Here is a 16,318-nt window from a genome sequence, read left to right as displayed (position 1 = left end):
CCATCTCAATATCTAAATCTCATTCTAGTCTGTCCTACCTCTCTGAAATTGCTATATGTGATTACTCTATGAACCACATGCAACAGAGTGTGTGCAATGTCAATTAAAATTATGCAGGCATTTACTAGGCATTTACATACTCTCAAACATCATGCATATGCATTAGCAGGGAGGAAAAAAAATAGCTCTAATAAAAACCTAGGTAACATGAATAAGATCCAGCCGGAAAACGTTTGTCATGGTTAACGTGCATTAGTATATTTCTTTACTCGTTTTAATGGTGGCGAGATCGCTTACCTCGCAGGGTATTGTTTTCAAGGCTGAAAACAGCTTTAATTCTGATGGTGGTAAGTAATTTTCATTAAATGTCAATTTGGTATTAATTCAGAGCAAAGCTTAAATAAAATTGTGTTCATTAATCACTCTGCCGTCCAGTAGGCTGCTAATTAAAACGTTGTGGGGCTCGCTCGTTAGTCACCCGCAGACCTGATTGTTAATGTCGACTCATTGTCCTCCTTTTCACCGCTATCATTTATTTTCTTTGCTGTTCTTGTATACTCTTGTTAATTATTAAATGTCTTCTTTTTTTTTTTTTTTTTGTCCTCGGTGACACTTTGTGGATAACTATCAGAGGGGTTTCACAGGCGAGGACAGGGAGCTGTGGTCCTGAGGGCAATGAATACCAAGCAGAACATTGATCTCTATATTCTCCAGTTTTGTTTCTGCTCTCATACAGTCCTGACTGAAATTAAAGCCGCTGCCTGTTACATCTATAAGTGCATAAATTGTGCACATTTATTTTACGACTCAATAGCTTTTCGATTCAAGACATCCTAAGAATATTAAGAAATGTCAAGCTTAAGCTAGTGATTTGAATGATAATTTAGTGTGATTAATTCTAAAAATAATAATAATAATAAGAGTATAATGCAATTAAAAATGTAAACAATCATGCTTATTGCACCCATATGCAAATTTCATAATATGGAATTTTCCTACCATAAGAGTTGATTAGATTGTGAAAAGTCATAAAGTCTCTCTATGATAGGTTGTTGGAGTGTTGGAAGTGTTGAAAGTGACATCAGCCGAAAATGAAAGTTTTCTGGAGAAGAGCAGGCTATACAGTATGCAAGAGGTATACAATTTTTCTGGACTACACTGTAAAAAAGAATTGTTGGTTTAACTTAAAAAAGTAAGTTACCTAGTTACCTTAAAATTTTGAGTTCATTGAAATTAAAAATTTGAGTTAATACAATGAAGGCGATTGGTTTAATCAACAGAAACTTAAAATATGTTATCTGAACCACATTAATTATCTAAGTTGATTTGACAAAAGAAAAAATGTTGTGATAACAAATCATGAAAATAATTTTTTACAGTGAAGCGTGATTTTCTCAAAATATGACCAGGAACGTATATTCAAAACGTGAATGAGATCCCTTTTGATCTCATGTTGACTTTTTCTATGTTTAAAATGTTGTTCAACTCCAGAAACTTCAGTTCGAGCGTGCAATCGATCTAATCTAACAGTGAATTTAGCTGACGAAATCAATATAGTGGAACAAAAACAACGCCTAGTCTTTTTCACTGCAACTTCAAAGGAAGCTACACAATAATGTTGTCGAAACTAGCGCTGGATACCTGAGGAAAATGTATTTTTACACTGTTTGCTAGCCTGACATTATGATCTCATCGTTAATACTTCTCACCATTTATTCCGAGGATATGACCAATTGTTTTCCGTATATCCATTTTCTTTAAAGTATCTTTGAAAAGCGGCTTTTGACTTGTCAAACAGTGGTGGATTTTTCTGGACCTCGGCGATTAACTTCTCCGAAATGTTGTCTGCCATTTTAAAAGCACGGGCCCTTAAATTAGAATGGATTCTAATTGGCTGTCAGTGTTTTATCGTTCAACATCTGGAAAAAATTGTTCCGAAAGTGATCCCAACGATATTGTTTCTCTATATCGTTATCGTTATAATTGTGGTGTGGACAGTGCTATTCTTGTATATTTAGAATGATTTTTAGAACTATATCTTTATTGTTATCTTTATAGATACGACTGTTCAAAAAGTATGATCTAAATAGTATGAATGTGTGAAGTATGAATATAATTTGTTGGATGTACTACACTCATCGTGTTGTCATTATCACATGACCTATCAGCATCAACTGCGTCGCTTCACTGCCTTTGACAATTTCTCTCCTGTGGCCTCATGGGATACTAAAGTGTCCATCGTATGCCCACTTCAGAATCTCGCCCCGAGTAGTAGTTCATCCGGGTACAAAGGGGGCGCTCACAAGCACACTTCTGAAACCTTAAATGAGAAATGGGATGCCCTACAGTCTTGTGGATTTCACGATCACGAGGCAGCCATTTTAAGTCCACAAGACCACAATTGCATATGAAGTGTGACATTTGGGACAGGGCCACTTACACGTCACAATAGGGAAGAAAAGACTATCGCAACCTCCATTTCATGCTGACTTTAACTGTATTCATGAATCCGGATCTTTCTGTATGATGCTGGACAGAGCAAAGGAGTAGAGGGAATAATCAGAAGTATTACTGCCAGTTACATATAAGATTCATTTTGCACTGCACCACTGCAGGATTACAGCATTCAGCATTTGAACAGCATTACATGCTGGGAAATTAAATTTCAACACTGTTCTGTTTTTCTTGACTCAAATTTCAAAATTGATGTGCTACAATGGATCGAAATGTTCATAGAGCATTCCCTGCTTGAGAGGACGTTGCTTCTTATGACATCAGCCTGATGTTTGAGCACGAGCTACGTTTGTGAGGAACTGACTGGACTGTGATCTTGCCGGTTAGCCCAGCAAACTAATCATGGCTGTAGGGGGAGCAGAAGTTTCTGTGGAAAGCTCTGGAATTACAGGGTATGAGGAGGCAGTTTGAGCTGTGGCGTTTACCTTCTGTTGCATCAGCTCGCATGCTGGATTTGTTTAAAGCTTATTAGGTAAACATTCATATTTGTTTCTTGTACTTTATACTCGCAATTCATTAACAAATTGCCTGGGTGCTTTGAATTTGCATTGGGAACCAATATTCCTGGATTTTTGGAGCAGAAGATGTCTCTTAAGCTACATCTACACTGCAAGGCTTTATGCACAGATCCAATAATTGTTTTTGTCTCATATGTTTACATTAACTTATGACATACAGATGTGAGAGACATCTTTTTTAATCTGTACATTTTATACACGCATTTAATATTGATATCTTCCATGATTTACACTTAAATTTAAATAGAGAAAAAATAAGTACAAGTGTGTTAGACGGTTAGATATATTAAATATATTTGAAAGACAGGCTGAATAAGATGGGAAAATCCTGTCTTGTTTTTGCCGTTTACACACATACAACAAGATCCAATCTGTGCCATTGAAAATTTTGGAATTGGTTGACAGTGTAAATGCAGCTTTAGTGGAACAACTTTTGAGAAGTCTGACACTTTTTCATCGTGAACATTAAATGTGCTGCCTTGTAATGCATTGATTGAGTACCAGCACCACCTGCCTTGAATTTGATTGCTTTTCTTGCTCTACAGCACTAAAAAGTACAATCTTATCGCCAAAACTGTCCTGCTATAGACCACAGGGGCCTTTTTGAATCTCTCCTTTCCTCATTTTTCCACTTCTATTGAAAGGATCTTGGAGTACTAATTTAATTGAGATGAAACTGATCTCCAATATTTGCTCTGATTGAAGGGTTTAGACTAGCCTGCTGAAAAGACCTTTGACTAGCATGTCTGGTGCTGGAACACTTGGTCAACCAGCATTAAAGGGGTCATGAATTGAGAAATCAACTTTTATTTGAGCTTTTGAAATATAAGAGGTCATCGTACAATAAAAATATCCTGTAAGTTTCAAAACTGAAAACTTCCTTGTTAGTCCAATAAAAGCTTTTATTGACACCAGGCCCAGCGAACGACTTGTCCTGGAATGTGCCTATCTATAGGTGACGCCTACTTCATCATGGCAACATTAGGCCCGCCCACTGGCGTGTTAGTGAGATGACGAGGAGAGAAGAGCGATACAGGACTAAAAATAACATTATTTTTCAAAGGATCCTAATGCTAGGAATATGGTTATTTATTTTCAACAATGTGAATGTCTCAGTTGAGCATTACTTATTTGTATTTGGTACATTTCACTGTGGATTCTTTGGTAAATCAGTCGCATTTCAGCGTAGGCTTTGCAAACAGACTTTTACGATATGGACTCGACAGTAATGCAACAACATGTCAGTAACTGAGTTAATTCTAATGCCTGATCTGATATGTAATGTTTCATGTGCATTCAGATGTACTTTGTCTATGTGTCAGTAAATCAAACCAGTGACTAAACGGTCAACTTCACGTTGTTTCTCTTAGTAGGATGAAAATAATCTGTTATTTAAACGTTGATTAAATTATATATAGAAAGCGATCAAAGAACGCTCCCTTTACAATCGCTGGAGCTGTCAATCAAACAGTGTGAGTTTATCAGTGACTGAGTTCTGGACGCTCGCCAAAACTGTCGTTTTATTCAACGAATCTCTTAGTTACATCGCGTTTGACGAGATCACTGCTTTCATGCGCTCAACAACATGTCTGTGATCGGCTACAGTGTTCATCAATGCAATCTTTCATGCCACAATCTAAATATAATGCCATCTAAATGTAATGCTATAATCATCACTTTTCATGATTAGTTAACCTTGAGAGCTGTAATAGTAAAAATGTGACAAAAGTTTTCGAGAGAGTAACATTTAGCTATTTCATATGCAAAGATGTTAGCCAATCACAGCAGTGGGTGTTTACACTGAAGTCTAGTGTTGCCAAGTCCATGGTTTTCCCGCGGAACTGAGATACTTTTACACTGTTGCCGCAGGTTGTTTTTCGTGTCTGCGGGTTGAATAGACCCAAATAATGTGATATTTAATCCCTGGAATGCGAATTTTACCCCCCCAGACCGTGATTTTTACTGTGGGACCGCCCTGATATGAGATTGGGCTAGTTTTGGGCTAGTTTTGAGGAGCAATTGGCCGGGTTTTGTTGTGAAAACCTGGCAACCCTGCTGAAGTCTCACAGCAGACACGCCCCTTAAAACAGAGCGTTCAAATCAGAGGGCTAAAATCAAGGTAGGAAAATCCTTTTATTTCTAAATTATGGCAATTTTTGATGTAAAAGGCATACTAACATTATAAGTGCACCCCAGGAAACATTATAAAACAACAAAACAACACAGTTCATGACCCCTTTAACTTCCTCATGATTCTTATTTACCAAGGAAGTCAAGTTAGTTAACCATTGGTTCTCAAATCATGGTCACTTAGTCACAAAAGTAAGCTGAAAGACAATGAAGAAAAAAAATTTCACATCATTTTTGACAACTGCTAATATAGGCTGTTTTCGTCTAATTTAACTAGCTAAATTCATACATCTAAATGTTGTTGTTTTATTATATAAAACTTTTTCTACTTTTTTTTTGGTAACGTGGGCAACCAAAAACCACTTATCAGGTACCAGCATCCAAAACTCAGCATACCGGTGACCAGATGTGCTGGTCTTTTCAACAGGGTGAGCACCATGAGAGAGGAGAGGCCGGGCCGAGAACTGCGCATTTTTTTTTAAGGTCGTCAATTATGCACGGTAGCCACCCGCTGCCATATGTCACTGTCAATTCCATTTGCCAGCGTCGTGCGCCGGTGTGCCGGTTTTGTGTGTGTTAAATAATGCAGTGCAGAAAGGTCAGAGGAGATGCAGAAAGGGCGGATGCTCGACTCGATTGTGAAGGTTTGCGCGGGGCTTGCAATACCAGCGTTAATTCACAGATCAGTTCCAATAATAAAATGCATATTGTAAATGTCAAACAGAGGCAGGCTAGGAGTAATCCACCTCTGCTGGGAAATAATGGATAGTCTCCGGGCTTATTTCAGAGTATTCCACTGGAGAACGAGACAAAAGCCAACTTTATATTGCTGCAGCGGTAATGTTAGATCAATCTTTAGAGTCAGAGATTACACTATAAATCTTCCTTAGCATTTGCATACTTCCTCTCAGTGTACCTCTCTCGAGCGAGCGGGAAAGTCTAACAAAGAGTTCGCCGATGAGATGGATGAAGTGTCATACTCCCCTAGGCATAAAACAGCATCAATGGGAATGTCACAGGCAGTGTGGGTAACCGAAAGGGCATCGGCAGGTGCTCACGAGACAATTAAGTGCACAGCGCATCGCTTTCCTTTAACCGTTAAAAATTATTGCAATGATCAAGAGGAAGGTGACAGCAACAAATATCCCTGCGTTCGTGTATATGCGACGCTCGCTCCCGCCGTCGAGATCAGAAGAGCTGAAGGTGAACGTGAGTCATTCTCCTACATTATCAGAGCTTGTTTGGCAGCAATGTCAGAGGCAAAGACGCATCCTCCCTTTATCCTGAGGGCCTCTTCATCACAACACGTGGCAGGGGAGGCGGCGGAGAGGGAGTGGGAAAATGACGAACGGCCTATTGTGTAATTAATGAGGACTGTGTTGATTTCCGCAGATAATTTAGCACGCTTGTGAGCGTTTGACTTCTGATCTCCATTTACCCTCCTTTATGGGCTTGGAATTGCTGGTGTAGAGTGTTAACCTTGGGTGAGTATTGCAAGCACTTGCTCGACACACACACTGCATGTTATCGCTCTGATGTGTTTGAGGGCCGGCCAAAAATCAGAATTTAAAGGGTTAGTTCAAGCAAAATGAAAATTTTGTCATTAATTACTCATCCTCATGTCGTTCCACACCCGTAAGACCTTCGCTCATCTTCGGAACACAATATTTTTCATAAAATCTGATGGCTCAGTGAGGCCTGCATTGCCAGCAAGACATTTAACACTTTCAATGTGACTCATGTGGCTTTGGCAGTTTGATAGTGCTCCGAACCACTGATTCGAAACAAAAGATTTGAAGCTTCATGAAGTGGTGTTTTGAAATCACCCATCACTATTGTTGAATAAAGTCGTTATTTTGTTTTTTGATGCACAAAAAGTATTCTCGTCGCTTCATAACATTAAGGTTGAACTACTGTAGTCACATGAACTGTTTTAAATACGTCTTTAGTAGCTTTCTGCGCATTGAAAGTGTTGTCTTGCTGGCAATGGAGGCCTCACTGATCCATCTGATTTCATCAAAAATATCTTAATTTGTGTTCTTAAAATGAACGAAGGTCTTACAGGTGTGGCACGACATGAGGGTGAGTAATTAATGAAAGAATTTTCATTTTTGGGTGAACTAACCCTTTAAGAATTGACTTGCTTTCAATTCGAAGTGAATTGGCCACACCCACAGGATGTTGAATTGTCAATGACAGGAAGAAGAACTTACTAAATTGCAAAGAAATTCAATTCACAAGTAATTCAATGTTAATATTTTGAGTGCCATTTATTATGTTAAATAAACAAATAATTAACATATTTGAATAAAATATGTATAATACTAAATATTACAATTATGCATCCTGTGTACCTCAAATCAAATGTAAATGTATGAATTATGTCATGAAGTTTTATCTTAATTTAGCTTTGAATGCCTGGTGTTTATTTTGTGTGGCTCATTTGGTAAACATATTAATAGAGTAAATAAAGTCAATTGAAATAGAATGGCACTTTCTTGGCCTCCTTCCCTCTGTCCAGCCCCTGAGCCGCATGACAGATGTCAGGAGAATTTTAATGAAGGCTGGGTTCAAACCAGATCCTTTCGGGCACATACCGTTTAAACTCTTTTTCCACACTTGAAAGTGACCCTGCTGCCACATGGCATGCCTTGCTATGAAAAAATTATCAGCAATAATTTAGATGGAAGTGTCTCTGAAGATCTTATCTGTGGTAGAGTAATGGTATGCATATTTTGTCTGGAGATGGAATTAAAGATGCTTAGAGGTCTGTGAAGCGGGAGTGAAGGGAGCGACTGGTGATAAGGTCTCTGGTAGTTTCAAACAGGCTTCAGCGTCACCCTGCGCTAAACAAATGTTACAACCTCTCTGGTGACTTTCAGTGTTTTTAAATGTGTATAGATGAGCTCTGAGAGCTCACTGTTATGGCATGGACTATCATATAAGTCGTGTTTTTCAATAATCTTGACAAGGGAACTTCTAGTAAGTTTTGGAATTTGCCAGTTTATACCGTACCTTTGCTTATCACACTTTGGGGGTGAGGGTTTTGAGGGTTGTGCAAAACTCATAGGTGGAAATTTGAATCGAACTGAGTCCCGATCTATCGTTCTTCAAACCTATAAACTTCAAAACTTTCAAATATGTCAAATCAGCACTCAAAATTCATCTCGTAACTTTGCATTTTCTTACATTTAAATCATTTTAATTTTGCCTTGAAATTTGCAATTCAGTTCTGAATAGAACATAACCTTTTTTTTCTGATTTGCTCTCAGCTCAGGTAAAACAGATGTTCTTTTTGCATTTTTATTACTCCTTATTTGTCAAACAAGTGCGGTGACTTAAGTGACATCAGTAATTTACCAGATGATAGTTTGAATGTAAAACAAGTCTTTGTGCTTCTCCAAGGCTGAGCATCTCAGATGTTTGCCAATTACTGTAGCAATAAATATTTAATCACTTGTTGCTCCTTTTACATTTATTTATATAGTTAGCTTCACGAATGGCTTCTAATGAGGGAACGCAGCACTCTGGATAGGGTAAATTATAGCGACTATCAAATGCGTAAATCTCATTCATATTTTTCAATATTTTGCTCAACCACGAGTGATGGAGGTCCTCGACTGGTGAAGGATGTTGTTGTAGTGCATTTACATGAAAATATCCATATGCCGTACACTAACCCAGCTTGAGCTTTTCTAGAATGCCACGCACGCCCTCGGCCAGCGGTATTCCTCTGTTGTCAGCTGTGCCCTGAATATGTGTGTAGCATTTTAGTAGATCTGCCCATCCTAGTGGCCCGTCTAAGGGTGAGTGGCTCCGTTTAATTAAAACCCACACACACACAGTGAAGCACGACCATGCAACACCCTGCATAAATAATTCACAGGCTGAGGTACGGTTTTGGGCTTTCTGTAATGAGCTGAAAGCTAGCCGCGGGGAGCTAAACAAACTCGTCCGAGCGCTTCATCAGAGAGGCCTAACCTTGGCATGGAAGGTACAGGATTCCAAATGTTTGTCCCACCACATAAGCCATGCGAAACGCCTGCTACCTGCGGTGCAGCTGCCGATAAAGCCCTAATTCTTATGTAAAACTCTGACTCGACTCAACTGTGGCAGCGAAAGTCTGACAACGGCGCTCTCAACCTCGCCACGAGGAGCTCATTAAAGAGCCTGCCACACAATGTCCCTCACGGTGGCAATTTGGTCTGGTCTCAAATCCTAGCCAGAGGTGAAACAGCCCTTTAATGAATGAAACATTTTACCCAATGGTAGCACATTGAAAGCCAAGTTTTTAGGCTTCAAAAATGTGCCAACACATCTCTACGGTGCTGACTGTACTGGGTAATGCCCACGAAAAAGCATCTCTGCACTTATTAATGGCAATGAGACGTCTAACAAGATTGTTTTCTTGTCCAAAACAGATTATCCAGGCGCAAGATCAATGTGCATTTCGGTCGCTATTTGAAACAGACTCTTTGTCAAAACTGCAATTATCCATCATGATGCCGTCATAAAATTTCCAGATTTAAAGGGAAGCGGACAGAAAAGAAAAGAAAAGAAAAGACGGAAAAAGAAGATGGATCGTCACAAAAAGAGAAGAAAAAATCTGTCAAGGGTATTATGGAAGCGGCTCAAAAAGGGAGCCATACATCAAAGCGGCAGACAGCCATTTGTTAGAGAGGAATAATAGCTGTGATACATGTCAGCCCCTGTGACCTGGGGAAACAATAAAGCAGGTTTGGAGCTGCCTAAGAGCAATGACCTTGTACCGTTGAATCCAGCCCAAAAAGAAAAAAGAGATGGAAGGTGGAGAAACAATTACAATCTATATAAAGTCTGATCCTGTCCTCTACTGCTCACTGGGGGCAGAGAAGATTGCTGTCTGGTCCTCTTTAAAAAGCCTCTTTTCCAGAAGACAGTAGGCATGGAAGTTGCAATGTTAGACTTGTTCCTCAACCACCAGGCCAGTGACTTCTAAAATTGGGTCCGGAATAAAGAAGCTTGTTCGCTCGCTTCCGTCAAGTCGCCTGGAATTAAAGCTTTTTTTATCTTTGAGTTCAGTCATGGATTGTGAGGCAGAATTGCTTCAAAAGATGATGTAGATGTAGATCTTAATGTACCCTGTCATGCAAGCGCTTGTGTGGTATGTCCACGGCTAAAAAGAAAGCACTAAAAGAGCCCGTAGACATAACAAGATTGCTTGAATTTCAAGTGTTCCTCACTTCAGAGTTCAGTGGATCAGGACTCAGACCTGTGTCAGCTCTCAAAGAGTTTGACATGTAAAAGCTAGTCTAAGGTTAGAGTACGTCCGTCTGCCAGAAGCTAGTTATTATAGTTAATTAAGTTTTAAATATGGATATTTTTCTTACAAAATCCCATCGCTTTGTTTCAGAAGGTCTTTATTAACCCCCTGAAGCTGTATGGATTATTTTTATGATGGATCATCAAAATCATGCCCCCCCCCCATTCACTACCATTATAAAGCTTGGAAGAGCCAGGATATTTTTTAAATATATCTCCGATTGTATTCGTCTGAAAGAAGATAGTCATATACCTAGGATGGGTTGAGGGTGAGTAAATCATGGGATAATATTCATTATTGGGTGAACTATCCCTTTAAGGTTGTGTGTTATGAATAACATATGGCCAGTTTGACAATCCCTGGTCACTTTATCCTTTTGTTGTAAGGTAAGAAGCCATGTGAATGATCTCAATGGAAAAAAAATTAAGTAACATGGATTTAAAATGAATGAGGGTGAGTACATCATGACAGAATTTTCATTTTTGAGTAAACTATTCCTTTGCTCCATATTTAATTGGTTTTTAATAAGTCTAAAGGGTTTCAGTCTCAGATTGCATGAATAGTCATTGACGGTTTAGTCTTGACTCTTCACAGAACTTTGATTTGAGGTAGCAGGTGCGGTGGACCCAACTGGTAGGCTATTGCCTTTTTCCATACTGGCGAAGGCTCCCAAGCAGAAAAGCCATCTCTTTTGCACTGGAGATTGTAAGGACAAATCAAAAAGAGCCATTCACCCGGCAGAGGACAAAAGACACCCACGCAAAGCGTACTTTGTGCCATCCAGATAAAGGTCTGTGGAAATGGCAGAGCCCGACTGGCATTCACACAGTGACAAGAGGGCGAAAGGTGTGAAAGAAGCCATTGAGGAGCATCTCCCACCGCTGAATGGAGGGATAAGGGTCTTCAGCGGGAATGAAAGTAGCAGAGCACAGGGCTCCAACATGTCATTGGAAATGAATGAGGAAAACGGTAAGCGCTAATCTCTGTGTGTGCGTGTCATCACTTAGTGTAAAATCACAATGCCGTGCATCTAACTGCAATAATACCGGGCAGCAGAGCCTTTCTTTTGAAGGTATGGCAGGGTCAAATGTAGATTTATTTGTTTGAATGCTTCACCGGGCATTGAGATAGACCTCACTTAATGGTCTGATGAGCGTCCAAAAATACTTGATCCCATAAAAGCAACCCTACTAAGATAGACCATTGTTCTCTTCCTTAAATAGAGGCCCTAGTAATTAATAGTAATTTTATTGAATCATACAACCATGCTAGGTGATTATAAATGAATTAATTATGAGACAATTGAGCCTACAGCCAGTTTTCTTGGGCCTATTTTGGCATGCTCCGTACCCCCCAGAGGATAATGCGAAGTCTTCAAGATTAAACACATGTAAGAACTTGTGCAGTCCCAACTACAAGGAAGCACATCCTCGTGAACTTACTCAAGGTGAAAACTATTACCGAAGCCTGGCCAGCAATAAATTTCTATTGATTCTTCATATGAGCAACTTCTTCTAGATAAGCCCCAGAGCTGCTAAGATAATGATTTTTGCATGTGCAAGTCCATACTAAGGCCTTAAAAACATCTGAGACGGACAAAAGTGTTTGCAAACGGTAGTTGGCCCAAGTGCTCAGGAAAGTGACACAGAGTTTGGTGGTTATTTGCTCCCTGACATGGGATATGGGCTTTTAATAATTAACGAAGGGACAGGAATAGAGTAAAAGGAACAAAAACAATCATTGAGGAGGGAAACTGTTGCCAAGAACCAAGGAAAAGCACAGATAAACTATTTTAAGCATCTTATTATTTCAGCTAAGATGTAATGGTTAACATTATCTTTGGGCAAATGTTCAGAGACTATATTTTGGTGAATTAGAGAATGGTCAATTTAAAAAAGAACTTTGATTTCCCTCTGGAAATCACAGTACAATGTTGCATTTTTGTCTGCAGAGTTAATAATTCTTGGCATAACTGCTTTGTTGTGGTGTTTTAATTGCTTAAGTTGACTTGAAATCAAAACTGATGCTATTTACTTTCTTAATATACATCCCTGGTCTCATTTGTGCACATTATTCCAAAGAAAAGACTTCTTTAATCTTTCATCATAATGTAGAAACTTATTCTGTCTATCACCAAGCCTTTTATTTTATTTTAGTCAAGTCCCACCCTACATATTCCCCCCCAGTGAATTAGGAATTATATCACATTACAGAAGCAAAATGGGTGTGGACTCCTTTTGAATAAAAATAGCTATATTTTCCTCCCTTTCTCTTTTTCTTTCTGAGCTGACATCAGTGGCACTGATGGATGCTGGGATACTTTGATTAGTGTGGCTGTTGGATATGTGATGTAGAAGGAAGCAGGTGAGAATGTGCCCTCATAGGTCACTGATATCATTAGCGAACGGCCCAAAGTGGGGAGGCGGGACGTCTGCCTTCATGCGACAGTCAATCTGGGCGGCTTGACTTTGTGTTTATTGGAGACGTTTTCTGAGGGACAATGCTTCATAAATACTTGTCACACATGATATACAGGAAAGTATAAAGACAAGAAAAAATATATATTTCTTTTTATTATATTTATATATTGTATTTTAAGGGCATTCTAGTCGAAGAATCAAAACTTTCCAAAACCTCTGTCTCTTTTTGAGAACACTTAAAACTTATTTAAAGTGAAATCTTTAATGTGTATTGTGTTTAATGTGTTCTTTTTGGAGCTTTTAACTTTTTAAGGAAATTTATTGTTTGGGGTTTATTGGGTTTAACAGGTAATATGTCCTTTTAAATATTAAATTAATAAAGTCTCTAAGTATATCAGTCTGTCCATCTCAAATCACAATGAGCTGTTTTATTTTGTGTGTCAGAGACAAGGTGAGAGAGCGGGACGGTACCCGATCCGAATATTCCTCCTTGGATTATGAGATGAAACACCTTCATACGGAGAGCAATATTAGCGCACCATCTGGTGGGTGCCGTCCTTTGCTGTGTGGTCGGGGCTTCACTGTTGACTAATATTTCTCCAAAGAAAAATATAGAACACAGGCATAGAGATGTGAAGGACGTGTGGAAGGTGGAGAGGAGGGATGAATGGAGGGAAAGAAGGGGGGCAAAGGAGGTATCTGTGCCTTCAATCTGAAAGCTCGCAACACGTGCTGCAAATAAATTCATCACCCAGTGAGGATGTCTTGTTCTGACACTAATTTTAGGTCCAGAGCAGTGGGTAATGAACATATTCTATGACAAATGGTGAACGCTCGCATCCGGCGCATTTGTTGGGCCTATTTGCATTCTCTGGTTTGCCTCCACAACACCTGGTGTCTGGGGTTTGAGTGCACCGTGAAAGAAACGTCTGAGAATAGAATGGCATTAGACTGTTTCTTTATGACAGTGGAATTGTTCGCTTCGTCTTGTTTTGACTGAGCGCTTTGTTTTAATTTGAGATCTTAGAGACAAGGGCAAATGGTGAGTGGCTGTGTATAAAATTTCCAGAAAACCCAAGAGCACTATACAGTTATACTGTATGCCCTTGAGTGTTGTTATATCTCAGAGGAAGAGTTTCTGGGAAAGCGTTCTCTGTGGTCTCAGACATTTCAGGGCCTTATGAACTCTGTAACTTGTAATAATTTAATATACTCGAGTTGTAATTTAAGAATGTATTTCTATAAAAGTGTAGACTACAGCAGACTTTCGGAAATAAGCTCTAGTCAATCTTAGACACTTTTTATATTGTACTAATATATTGCTTGTTTTTCATGTTAGAAATATATTGGACAAAATATTATAAATATTATATATATATTATTTTTTATTTTTTTTTTATTTTTTTAAAGTTGTAACTTCTTCCTGAGTCTCTACATCAGTGTCCGACTCTGGTTTGAACAATGTAAGCCTGAACATTGTTACTGAAAATCGTCATTTTGGCTGCATGAGATTCTCCAGCTTTGTTGTTGTTGAGCAACTGAAGCATGAGCTGTTAAAGCTCCGCCCTCTTCTGGAAAGAGGAGCAGCAGCTCATTTGCATTTAAAGGGACACACACAAAAACAGCGTGTTTTTGTTCACACCCAAATAGGAGCAAATTTGATACAAGCTATTATAATTAGCTTCTGGTGCTGTGGGGTTTTTTGAGCTGGAACTTCACAGACACATTCTGGCGACACCAAAGGCTTATATTACATCTTGTAAAAGGGGCATTATAGGTCCCCTTTAAATAGATTGTATTAATTTATAAAATTGTTTAATATTATAAAAGTAGTATAAATGTATAAAATATATTTATGTTTTGTGTAATTAAGACATTTACGATGAAAATGTACAACATAACAAGGAAAACCCATCTGGTTTTGGAGGGAAAGGATGTATAGCAGGGAATATAAAATATTTCAACCTATTTTATTAGTGGTATTATTATTATTATTCTAATTTTCCAACCAATCAATATTGTTCTCCTTCAGGGTGAGCCAAACAGAACCTTGTGAAAGTTGTAGCGGTGCACTTCCCAATAAAATAAGTCATTCTCGCAGGCAGGTGTTTCTGTCACGTGTTGCCGTTTTATCACGGGTGCCATCTTGACAGTCTCCCTCGGCAACACTCTGATAATGGTTATTAACACAAAAACACACAAAAAATCCATATTCCACAACTTGCTGTTTGTCAGTTTGACAGCTCTCCGCATTAACGATGGCGTCAGCCCGCAGGATGTAAAGCAATTACTTTGAGACTCTCAATTAATGAGCTTCCCAAAACTGTTGTCATTGTTATTATAGAACCTTATCAGACATTTCCAGGGCTCTTTATTTCCCTCTCTGAAAAAGAAACTATGTGTATTTCCAGTGGATCATTAGCATTTTCAGTCTGTCTAAGGACAAATTATTTTGCCAATACATTTTGGAGCTTCAGGTGGGCATTGGCAAATTTCCCAGAGCATACACATGGTCAGTCTCAGGTCAAATAGGTGATTTGCGAAATTGTCACTTTTTTGGATTATGATATTTATCTAATTTTGTGCACTATGACACCTTTTAAATAGACAAACTGCTTCATTAATAATAGATTCAGAAGTTCTCATTCATTAATCATTTTTACACATATTTGTTTTGGACATATTTTGAGTAATTTGTATTATTTAAAGTGTTTTTTTCCCTCTCATTATTCCTTTTTTATAGATATGATGGTGTTAATATTATGTAACACTTCTCAAGACAAATATTTTCATCTGAAGCACCCAATACTTTGATCTCTTTCATGTTTTACCTGGTAGATCTTGATGAAACCTTGGTGAAACACACATTTTGAAATATGTAAGTTTAAATCTGTTTTTTTTTTTAATTTTTTTTTTTATTATTATCTCTCTTTAAATCCCTGTAAAGTATAAGAGCATGAGTTGCATGAGTTTCACCAAGTTTGAATCATCTGGCTCATTAGAGACCTTCAACCTATCATGTTCATGTCTTCATGTCTTTCCTTGCGATAAAAAAAAACAAAACAAAAAAAACCATAAGACATGTATTTTTGTTGTTAGACCTATTTCATTTACTTAATAACGAATAAATGAGTTAAATAAATGAGTAATAATAAATAAATGAGTTAACATGTTAATTTAAATAATTAATTACGGAAATTTTACACATCAAAATGAACTTGTATGACTTTCTTTTGTGGAAGATAAAAGAAGACATTTTGAAGAATGTTGGTAACCAGACTGTTTTGGCTACCATTAACTTCCATTGTATGAACAAACAAAATACTGAGACATTTCTCAAATTATCTTCTTTATGTTCCACAGAAAAAAGAAAGTTATACAGATTTAAAACGACATGAGGGAGAGTAAATGATGACAGAATTTTCATGTTTGGG

The 16,318-nt window shown here is 38.2% G+C and overlaps 1 long non-coding RNA gene across 1 annotated transcript in view; it reads left to right on the top strand.

The window, feature by feature from the left end:
• Positions 1-2,850: 2,850 nt before the first annotated feature.
• The window catches only part of LOC127503823 (uncharacterized), a 57,558-nt gene continuing 44,090 nt past the window's right edge, over positions 2,851-16,318 (top strand). The window contains exons 1-2 of the long non-coding RNA XR_007927226.1: positions 2,851-2,986; positions 6,555-6,646. This is a non-coding gene — a long non-coding RNA (uncharacterized LOC127503823). The remainder of the gene's footprint in view (positions 2,987-6,554; positions 6,647-16,318) is intronic.

Source organism: Ctenopharyngodon idella, chromosome 21 (assembly GCF_019924925.1).
Source record: "Ctenopharyngodon idella isolate HZGC_01 chromosome 21, HZGC01, whole genome shotgun sequence".
Classification (NCBI taxonomy): Eukaryota; Metazoa; Chordata; class Actinopteri; order Cypriniformes; family Xenocyprididae; genus Ctenopharyngodon; species Ctenopharyngodon idella.
This window is presented reverse-complemented; position numbering and strand designations above follow the sequence as displayed.